The following is a 12,078-nucleotide window of genomic DNA, read 5'->3' as shown; positions in this document are numbered from 1 at the left end:
ACCAAAAGGGTCTTCAAGGATAATATCTAAGCTTTTGTTTGACCTAAAAAAAAAGATTAAAAAAGGGTCCATTTTGAAAAAAAAAAGTCAACAAAGTTTTTGATTTTGCAAAAAAAGTCAAAAATTTTATGTTTTGAGTTACAAAATATTTATTTTGATAGATATCCCACTCGCATCCCACTAAGCGACCAAGTAGGTGTTCAAGGAAAATATCTAAACTTTATTTTAAGAAAAAAAAAAAATAAAAAAAAATAGCGTATTTTAAAAAAAAGTTTTTGATTTCGGAAAAAAAATATTAAAAATTTTTTATTTTTTTTTTTAAATATTTTTTTTCGAAAGATCGAAGAAATAGCTATCTATACTATTTGGAACACATTTTGCTAAGAACAATAGGTAATAAGTTACATGGATAAGAAAAAACCCCTGTTTGACCAAATTGTCAAAATTTTACCCCCTATAACTCAGAGAGTTCTCTACCGATGTTGTTGAAAAATTGCGTCTGAGTTACTATCCAATAGAGCTAACCTTGGTGCAAATTTCATCCCGATCGGAAGACATCGATTTCAAAAGTTGGTTCACTTGACATGAAATCCCCCATATTCTAATGGTACTTTTTTTAATTTCCTATAATAATGGACCTAGAGTTTCCAAAAATCGAAGAATTTCAAAACCGCGGTTTGGGTTTTAAAAAATTAAAAACCGATCGGTTTCGGTTTTGTGATAATTTATTAAATATTAAGTATTATAGAAACAAAATTAGTTGATAATATAGGAAATGATATACAAATCTAAAATTCAAACTTGACGGGTTATGGTTTAGTGAATGCGAATTTAAAAGTGATACTCAATTAATAATAATAATCCTAAAAATTTAAAATTAGGAACACATTTTGCATTTTCTATAATAATGGGCCCAGAAATATGAAATTAGACATTTACAATTAGATTCACAAAGTGAGACTTGATAGTACTATTCCTTTCGTCTAATTGGGATGGCAAAGCGCACCGGGTCAGCTAGTTTATTGATAAAATCAAGTTTGATATTATAGATATGAAATGCACTGTTTCATTTCTCTGGCGTATAAGTAATATTGAATTAGTTCATTTACATAAATGTTACACATTCGCTATGGTGCACATAAAAGCAAAATGTAGTTTTCAATTTATAGACATTTGCATAATTTTGTTTATAAAAAATAATATTTCGTTTTCAAAAAAAAATGCCACAAAATGTTACCCCTTTCCCGGGAAATCAAAATGTACATGAATTTGCATTCTTACTGAATTTGCATTGTACTAGTAAAAATTCTCAATCACTTTAAAATTCTCATACCTTTTCCTTTCGTATTGTAATGGTCAGGGTAAGTTTAAATATGCTCAAAAAAGTTTAAAATATGCATGTTACTAAGACTCAAAAAACGGAAAAATATGGACACAAATATACAGAAAAAAGAATGAAAATAAAATTTGACAACGTTGGAAATAGAGTGATCTGCAAAAAACAATAAAGTGTTTTTACACTTTTCCACAAAATTTAATTATTTTAATACATAAAATGCTAAAAAAAAATACATTTGAAAAAAATTCATGACAAAAATAGTTTTTTCCTTTCACTAGGAAATCGTCTTTAAGTATCATAAGGACCCAATATAAGTATCATAAGGACCCAATATACATAATCATAAGGACCCAATATACATACATATATACACTAGCGGATACCATGGTATTTCCACTATTAACCACTCAGTTTTTACTAAAGTAGAAACAGAAAACTGAATATGTTTCAGAAAGTACCCTATTTCCCGTTTTGTTAAACTTTTTGTCTCATTGTTGATAAACCCTTATCATTATCGCATGTGTGAGAATTGTTCCTAAATTATTGATAACATTATTACTAGCCTAAGTAAATACAAAACTATGTTCAAATAAATTTGAACAGTACCAAAAAAAAAAATAACAATTTGACGTTCAAATATCAAAAAAGTGCCAAATTCCATTTATTTTTTTCTAGAAGGACTACAATTCCATTTAAATTTAATTTCTGGGATATGTTATACAAAAAAGTACAATAACTCGGTTTTTTCCGTTTTATACCCTTAAAAGTAAAAAATCAGGAAGTGCCACACACCTGTCCACTTCCATATTTTCATAAATTCAGATTAAGTTGGATATTTGGTGATATCATTATTGTTCCGTTTTTACCCCTTTAAAATTCGAATTTTTTTCCAAAAATCCCTTTTTTGTAGATCTACACATCGGGGAAGGTTCCCACATACAAAATTTTATGACATACATATGTACACTAGAGTGTCCCAAAAAATTTTTTTTTTGGAATTTTGGAATGCATTCCCTCTATTTTTTATATATATAAAACTATAGTTAAATATGAAATTTTGTATTTCTATCATGATTGCAACCCGTGCCGACTTGCGATTTAGTTTTGAGGTGCATTTACAAGAGGAAAAATTGCAATTTTTCAGTTTTTGTTAAAATTTTGCCATTAAATAATTACTTTTGCTATTTAATTTAAAAGAATCGAAATGTGTACGTAATTGCCGTTCTAATAAGATATAAAACACAAAAATTGGTTAAAAAATTTTAAAGTTATTAAAAAATCGCCAGGCCATTAACGTGTCTCAGGCCACTAGAACATGAAATGTAGGAACAAAATTAACATATTTTGAGAAATATTAAAATAAAAGCTTATTCTTACTTAAAATATATCCATATTTACTTGTATATTAGTTTTTGTCTTCGTAGCATACCGTTAACCTATTCGCAGGTATGACCAAAAAAAATATTTTTTTTAACGAGAGTTTCAAAACTCCATTTTCAAATTTTTAAAAATTTTGATAAACAAATTTCAGAATTTTTTGATCATCACATGGAGATTTATTTACAACATACTAGGGAATAAAAATATGCAAATAGTATGTCAATACCTCCTATAGTTTTTCCGTACCTGAGATTTAAATTTTCCGTACCTGAGATTTAAATCGGAAACGGAAAGAGAACGCGAATCACGGCTTCAGCAAATGCGTCGCATTGCTTCTTCACCTCAACAGCATACCGAAAGACTAAAAACCAATAACTCACGAATGGATCGATCAAGAGAAAAAATCGATTTAAAGTTGACGGCATGCAAGAAAGATGATGACTACAGGAATCACAAGGATGTAATGATTGGCGCGATGGACAAACATCGAGATGCAATATAAAACAGATGTTTTCCAAGGGTCAGCAACGCGGACCGGGGTCAGCTTGTACATAATAATTGTAGTAAATTTCGGTAAAATCGGAGATGACAAATCCGAAAAGTGATGCGTTCTGTCCACTTTGGAATGGATTCCCCCATCGTACAATAGAAGTAACCTTACACATTCTTACTTATTTTTACAAGTTCGACGTAGCTTTAGTAAAATGTTAAATATGCACCAAAACGTTTGCTTAAATGTTAATACTAAAGTATTTGTAAAGCTTTTTACCTAAAGTTATTTACTTTAGATAATTAGCTATTTATAAATTTCATTTCAACACCAAAGCCAATTCAATTCAAGCTTCATTTTAACAGTTTTCATTTTACACATTGCTTTTGGTTATAAATACTTCCTTGTGGTTAAATGTATAAGTTTTAAATTCGTTAACCGTTTTTTTCCCACAAATTATGCACCCTTTTTTGAAACTTTTAAAATCTTTTGTTCGTTTAGTGCCTGATACAAAAGTAGCTTTAACAAAATTTCAACGAGAAGCCCCAGAAAATAAATAGGTTTTACTTAAAGTTTATAACAGTAAGGAAATTCGGAACATTCGCCAAAATATGGCCAAAAAATTAGTTTTTCTCGAATATCCCAAAATTTAAATCGCAGGTACGGAAAAACTATAGGAGGTATTGTCATACTATTTTCATATTTTTATTCCCTAGTATGTTGTAAATAAATCTCCATGATCAAATAATTCTGAAACTTGTTTTTCAAATTTTTAAATATTTTGATAAGCGTTAACGTTTTCCGATTTCAGTAAAACTTTCAGACTATACTTAGAATTACCTGGACTATAATATTCTGAATAGGTTTTACTTAAAAATCATAACAGTAAGGAAATTCGGCTCATTTGCCAAAATCGCAAAATTTAAATCGCAGGTACGGAAAAACTGTAGGAGGTATTGTCATACTTTTTCACATTTTTATTCCCTATTATGTTGTCAATAAATCCCCAAGTGATGATAAAAAAATTCTAAAATTTTTAAAAATTTTAAAATGGAGTTTTGAAACTGCCATTAAAAAATTATTTTTTTTTTGTCATACCTTCGAATAGGTTAATGGTAACCCAAAAACTCATATACAAGTAAATATGGATATATTTTAAGTAAAAATAAGCTTTTATTTTAATATTTCTCAAAATATGTTAATTTTGTTCCTATATTTCATGTTCTAGAGGCCTGAGACACGTTGGCCTGGGGATTTTTTAATAACTTTAACATTTTTTAACCAATTATTGTGTTTTATATCTTATTAGAACGACAATTACGTACACATTTCGATTTTTTTAAATTAAATTGAAAAAGTAATTATTTAATGGCAAAATTTTTACAAAAACTGAAAAAATTGCATTTTTTTCCCCTTGTAAATGCACCTCAAAACTAAAACGCAAGTCGGTACGGGTTGCAATCATGATAGAAAGACAAAATTTCATATTTAACTATAGTTTTATATATATAAAAAAATAGAGGGTATGCGTTCCAAAATTCCAAAAAAAATATTTTTGGGACACTCTAATGTACACATTTTAAATATTCAAAATTGGAAAAAAATTGTTGTATGGGAAAATTCGAAAATCGGCTTCACGAATTGACCGCATGGGCCTAATGTAGTGTTTTAGGTGTCACAAAATTTCGTTTCCAATGAAACCGGTTTGAAGCTAATCGGTTGGATAGTTTCAGAGTGTATAACGGACATAAGTAGAAATATTTTTTGTGTTTTATACATATATAGACCTCAAAAAAATCACCGTACACCCTTTAATATAAAATATTTTTGCAAGGCAGTTTCGAGAATATTTTATATCTTTCATTTACAGTCGGATCTTAAAGTACGATCTATGGATGTATCGAGCAGACCAATATTTTGCTCTAAGTGCCATTGACCTCAAGCATCCCGTCCTAGTATTTTTTAACCAGATTTCTGTTTCTACCACCCTAAATCATTTTAAAACTTAATTATAGAAAAAGAATTACAAAAAATTAAAAGTTAAATAAAATGTTGGAAATTTTAATCAATCATATTTCGACGTGATTCAAGTTGGATGTATTTTTGGGGATATCTAGCTTATAAATAATATGGTCCATGCTTTGGTAATCGGTTACAGCCTTGGACGATTCATGTACTACATTGACAAACGCTCGGTGTTTTGTGAATGGCATTGGTAAGCTGTGAAAATATTTAATTGTAGCAAACAAAAATATCGAATGAAGTTATTTTCCTTATGCTAACCTGGTTATTCGATTATGTCGTATGAACACTAAAATGCTTCCAGCAATTCGATTTTGTTCCAATTGATTATATCAACGTATGAAGTTTATGAAATTAACGACTTGTTGACCAAACATTTGACGAGTGCATCCTATTGCTTCATTGTGGATGGACTCGCATACCTCTAAGCCACCAAAAAGCTCTATATTGGAAAGATCTAAGCTTTCTTTTGAGAAATATTGAGGAAATAGCTATCTAAACTATTTGGAACAAATTTTGCTAAGAACAATAGTCAATAAGTTACATAAATGAGAAAAAACACCTGTTTGGCCAAAATGTCAAATTTTGACGCCTTCTAACTCAGAAAGTTCTTGACCGATCTTGTTGGAAAATTGTGTCTTAATTACTATTTAATTGAAATTGAATTAGAGTAACTTCGGGTATTGTGGACTATGCGTCTAATGTGGACCAGTGTCTTTTTTCAGAAACTATTGAAGGTATGATAAAACTGATTTGTCGTACATTTTACAATTTGTTTGAAACGACAATTGCACATCTGCTTTCATGAGTAATTGATATATTGGCTTTTTATTCTTGTATTGAAATTAATGCGCGTGCTCAACATTTTTTTCGGCTCAAGTAAGAAACAAAATTTGGTACAGTTACTTGGCAGAATTTAATGTTTGGTTGTTTTATATAGTTAAAGTGGACACGTAGTTTTGCATATATTTGGTAAGAATTTAAGCACATTTAGATTATTAGGTAAAAATAATTGTTTACCACTGTAGCCCAAGTTCGTGTAATGTGGACCACTTAAATTACTTGATTATGTACTACTGGTCCACATTACCCGACAATAACTATGTACTTTGTATGCCATCTATCTAAGCCAAGAACGCGACTTTTTAGTTTGTATTAATAATAATATATTAAAATTAAATTTTTTAATCATTCATGATCAGCTGATTCATGAATTTTATGTATCAAATACTAGTCCACATTACCCTCATATAGTGGTCCATATTACCCTCCAATTTTTTTAATGCTGGTTTTTGGGTTCCTTTCAATATTTTCACATAAATTTTTTATCCTTTGACGTAAAAAATTTTCAACTGCAAAAACAATTAGAGAATACATTAGCTATTTTATTGCTTCACAACTTTTTTAATATCCATATACATATGTATATTGTGGCCAAAATTTAGAAAAAACAAAACGGTAGTCCACATTACCCGAAGTTACTCTAATATCCAATTGATATATGCACACTTATACACGGTTCCGTAAAAAAAAAAAGTTTGATCTAAAAACATTAAAATATGCAAAAGCTTACTTTTGCTTAAAAAACTTACCCTAGTAATGGTAGTCATTGTTGCTGTATTATTCCATTAGTTCGCATTCCTGTATTTTTTTAAATGGTGAAAGTTTTTATTTTCGAAATAATGGGGTGTTAAAAGGATACATGTTTTATTATTATTATTTCCATTTTCCCTTTTGTAACTTTTATTATTTTGTTGTTGTTACTATTGTATCGAAGTGAAAACTTCAATGGGTTTTATTTAAATACATGATGTTTTTGTTAAATTTCTTTCGGTTTTTATTTTATTTTGTGCAGTAGGGCTTCTCGTTGAAATTTTGTTAAAGCTACTTTTGTATCAGGCACTAAACGAACAAAAGATTTTAAAAGTTTCAAAAAAGGGTGCATAATTTGTGGGAAAAAAACGGTTAACGAATTTAAAACTTATACATTTAACCACAAGGAAGTATTTATAACCAAAAGCAATGTGTAAAATGAAAACTGTTAAAATGAAGCTTGAATTGAATTGGCTTTGGTGTTGAAATGAAATTTATAAATAGCTAATTATCTAAAGTAAATAACTTTAGGTAAAAAGCTTTACAAATACTTTAGTATTAACATTTAAGCAAACGTTTTGGTGCATATTTAACATTTTACTAAAGCTACGTCGAACTTGTAAAAATAAGTAAGAATGTGTAAGGTTACTTCTATTGTACGATGGGGAATCCATTCCAAAGCGGACAGAAAACATCACTTTTCGGATTTGTCATCTCCGATTTTAACGAAATTTACTACAATTATTATGTACTAGCTGAACCCCGACCGCGTTGGTGACCCTTAGAAAACATCTGTTTTATATTGCATCTCGATGTTTGTCCATTGCGCCAATCATTACATCATTGTGATTCCTGTAGTCATCATCTTTCTTGCAATGAAATGCCGTCAACTTTAAATCGAATTTTTCTCTTGATCGATCCATTCGTGAGTTATTGGTTTTAGTCTTTCGGTATGCTGTTGGGATGTCTCTGCAGCTCTCGATGAAGAAGCAATGCGACGCATTTGCTGAAGCCGTGATTCGCGTTCACTTTCTGTATCCGTCCTTCAAGGAAAAGACCTAACCCTTTTGTTGAAAAATTGTGTCTGAATTACTATCCAATAGGACTAACCTTGGTGCAAATTTCATCCCGGATCGGAAGACATCAATTTTAAAAGTTGGATCACTTGACATGAAATCCCCTATATATATTTCTGACAGATCTCAAGAATTTAAAATTATTTCAACATTATTATTCGATTTAGAAAAATATCCGAGTAACGTTTGATTTTAAAAGGACTTCACATATTGCAACCTATTTCAGTGTACAAAATCGCGCGATTTGCGGATCATCAATTTGAAAATTAACCGTTTTTGAAAATCGCTCAATTGAGAATATTTAAGAATACAGCTTTGGAAATTTAAAAATCAAACCCTTACCACTGAAGGTGAAGGATTAGATCCTTCATCTTGAGTGGTAACGCATTCAAATATAAATATGTTTACATAAAACCATTTCAATTACTTATGTTTTTCATCAGCTATTTGTAGATTGGGAATTTTTGCACAACATTAACCGACAACTCAAAACAACATCTATCTATATAAATAAAAATCGAATGTCGTTCGTTGGTAATTGCATCAGTTGAGAACGGCCGGTCCGATTTATACAATTTTTTTTTTAAAATGTTGGTCATAGTCCAACTTAGGTTTTTCCAGAATGAAAAATTGACCACGTCCAGTTTACGCCCACTTTTTTCGATTTATCTAAAATCTGAAAACGGCTGTTTAAATTTGTCTAATTTTTTGTTTAAATGTTCGTAGTTATCCAATTTAAGTTTTTACTGAAGGAAAAATTAACCACGACCACTTTTTTCGATATTTGGCTAATTTGTTTTTAAATGTTCGTAGTAAAATTCGTAAGAAAAATTTACCACGCCCACTTTTTTCGATATATCTAAACTCGCAGAACCCCTGGACCGATTTGGCTATTTTTTTTTAAATGTTCGCAATAGTCCACAAAAGTTTTTTACGCCCACTAATACGCCCACTTATCAAATCTGTAAATATGTGACCAAAGGTAGTGAAATTGGCGCATTTTTTCATTTGCCATTCATGAAAGATATCCAACTGTCTGCACAACTTGAAAATGCTCAAAGAGTGTACTTTACTGAGTGTACTTTACAATGAGTTGATCGACCGCCATCTACGTGCTATATTGGCTGCGAAAAACATTGATGTCGACGAATTGAATTTTAAGATTCAAATTGAAATTGCTATCGAATTGATGACGTACAAATCGTTGGATTCCGTTACTTCCCAATGTGATGACGCTTGAACGTGAAATTCTTTTAATATTAACTGCTTTATTAAAATATAAAACTAAAATTATTAATTAAAATTCGAAAACGAGATCACGAGAAAATATAAAATTACTCATTCGCTGTCATACAAAAAAAAAAAATAATTTAGAGGTTGCAAACACATTTTTAATATAAGGGGATTCCCTAACTTTGCCAATAAGCGTTTAATCAAGTAGAAGAGCTCGATTTGTGATCACTCATATTTCTGACAAAAAATCGATTTTTATATAAAAACTCAAAATATCTAAATTCGCTAATAACTTGGCCAATAAGCGTTTAATCAAGTAAAAGAGCTCGATCTGTGATCACTCATATTTCTGACAAAAAATCTATTTTTTTATATAAAAACTCAAAATATCTAAATTCGTTAATAATCGAGTTTTTATGTAAAAACTCAAAATAACTAAATTCCTTAATAACTTGGCCAATAAGCGTTTAATCAAGAAAAGGAGCTCGATAAGTGATAACCAGGGAAACCGGAAATATGCTCTAAAAAAAGCGTTTTAAGCGCTTTAAATATGCAGTAAAAACTTTAAAATATGCTCTTAAAATTTAAGAAATATGCTTTTAAAAAAAAAACTTTTACATAATTTTTAACCAAAAAAAATTTACTTAAATTTTCAAATAAAAATCGTTGTCTATTGGATCTGAAAACATTTTTATACATAGAAAATATTCTTTCGACATCAACTGATGTTACAGGAGCAAATTTAAAAGACAATATTTCTTTAATATTAGAACGGTTAAGTTTGAATTAGAACTAAAATTTGATATTTAGATGGCGCTATTATTAAAATAGTGCTTATTTTATATTAAAACAAGTATGAGAGCTATACTCGGCTGTGCCGAATCTTATATACCCTTCACCAAATTATACTTCAAAATAAAAAATTTAAATATTTTTAGGTGAACAAAAATTTTTTTTCAGTTTTTTTTATTTTTTGGAAAAAAAATTTTTTTTTAAATTTTATTTAAAATTTTTTTAAATTTAAAATTTTTTTTTTTTTAATTTGTTTTTCAATTTTGAATTTTAAACAAAGGAAGTAAAAACCTGTAACACAACAGCGAAAAATAGACAAAATTTGTTTTTGATAAAGTCAAAATATGCTATTAAACAGTAAAATATGCTCTAAAAACGCAAAAATATGACATAAATATGCTCTTAAAACAAATATATGCAAAAATATGAATTTAAGGGTAAAATATGCAAAAATATGCACTAACAAATCGATGCCAAAATTCTTAAATAGTTCTGAAACGTGTAAATATCTTATCCATGTGCTCATTAGACTCACCAGAAAAAACATGCATTTGCATATTTTGGTTTCCCTGGTGATAACTCATATTTCTGACACAAAATCGATTTTTTTTATGTAAAAACGCAAAATATCTAAATTCCTTAATAACTTGGCCAATAAGCGTATAATCAAGGAAAGGAGCTCGATCTGTGATCATTTATCGATTTAAGGGTTGACGTTTTCCGATTTTAGTAAAAAATTTTAGACTATATTTAAAATTGCATGGCCTATAATATTCTGAATAGGTTTTACTTAAAGTTTATAACAGTAAGGAAATTCGGCTCATTCGCCAAAATATGGCCAAAAAATTAGTATTAGTTTACGGAAAAACTATAGGAGGTATTGACATACTTCTTTCATTTTTTTGATTAAAAAATCCTGAAATTTGTTTAACAAAATTTTTAAAAATTTGAAAATGTAGTTTTGAAACTGCCGTTAAAAAAATTATTTTTGTTTGCTTATACCTGCGAATAGGTTAACGGTATCCTAAGATAAAAACTCTACATGTACGAGAATATAGATATATTTTAAGTAAAAACAAGCTTTTATTTTAATATTTCTCAAAATATGTTAATTTTGTTCCTACATTTCTTGTTCTAGTAGCCTGAGAAACGTTAATGGCCTGCCGATTTTTTAATAACTTTAAAATTTTTTAACCAATTTTTGTGCTTTTGTGCTTTTCTGAAAAACTGAAAAAATTGCATTTTTCCCTTTGTAAATGAACCTCAAAACTAAATCGCAAGACGGCAGGCGCGGGTTGCAATCATGATAGAAAAAATTTGGGACACTAATGGTCACACATAGCAAATATTTACTCAAAATAACACCAAATTTGTTTGATGTTGTTTGCTCTTACAAGTGATTTGTAAGATCCAAAAGCGTCAAACAAAATAAAACTAAATATTTGTATTGAATTGTCTTAAGTAAAAAGAGTTTTTGAAATAAATAAAAGAATTAAAATATATTTTATTTAGGAGTTACGTCTTTTTCGTCAAATATTTGCCATGTTTGACCCTACCTTTAGGTTTTTGACAACAGACTTAGGTTCTTTGTCTCTCAGTAACGCTTCTATGTATATTTTATTCTATGACCATAAGATTCATTGTACATATTTTAAAATTAAATGTAAATCAAACATAACCCAGGACAGGACAATGTCTGTTGGGTCAGCTGGTTCTTAATATAATATAAAATCTTCAAATCAAAAACCAACTCCTGGTTTTCTAACAAATCATAACAACATTTTAATTTTAAATGGGTTTTGTATAATAAATTCTGCTTTTTTTATTTATTATAAAGTAAACATTAAATGTAATAGTATGTATTATTAAATATGAATATAAATTATTTGATTTTTGTTTGTTTGTTTGCTCTCGTTAAAAGGAAGCTTAAAATCAAATAAACCCTAAAGTTGAATATAAATATTTCCTCATACATACATATGTATGTATGTACAAATTTAGTAAAAAAAATAATAATAATAATAAAATATTTACGTATGTAAATGGTTTTAAATGAGAATAATGAGCATGAATAAACATGTCGTTCATTATAACAAATGAATATGTTTTACTATTTGTACACATGTTATTTTTAAGTTATAAATAAAAAGATT

The sequence above is a fragment of the Calliphora vicina genome, chromosome 5, assembly GCF_958450345.1.
Source record: "Calliphora vicina chromosome 5, idCalVici1.1, whole genome shotgun sequence".
NCBI classification, from domain to species: Eukaryota; Metazoa; Arthropoda; class Insecta; order Diptera; family Calliphoridae; genus Calliphora; species Calliphora vicina.
Note: the sequence above shows the minus strand (reverse complement) of the source record.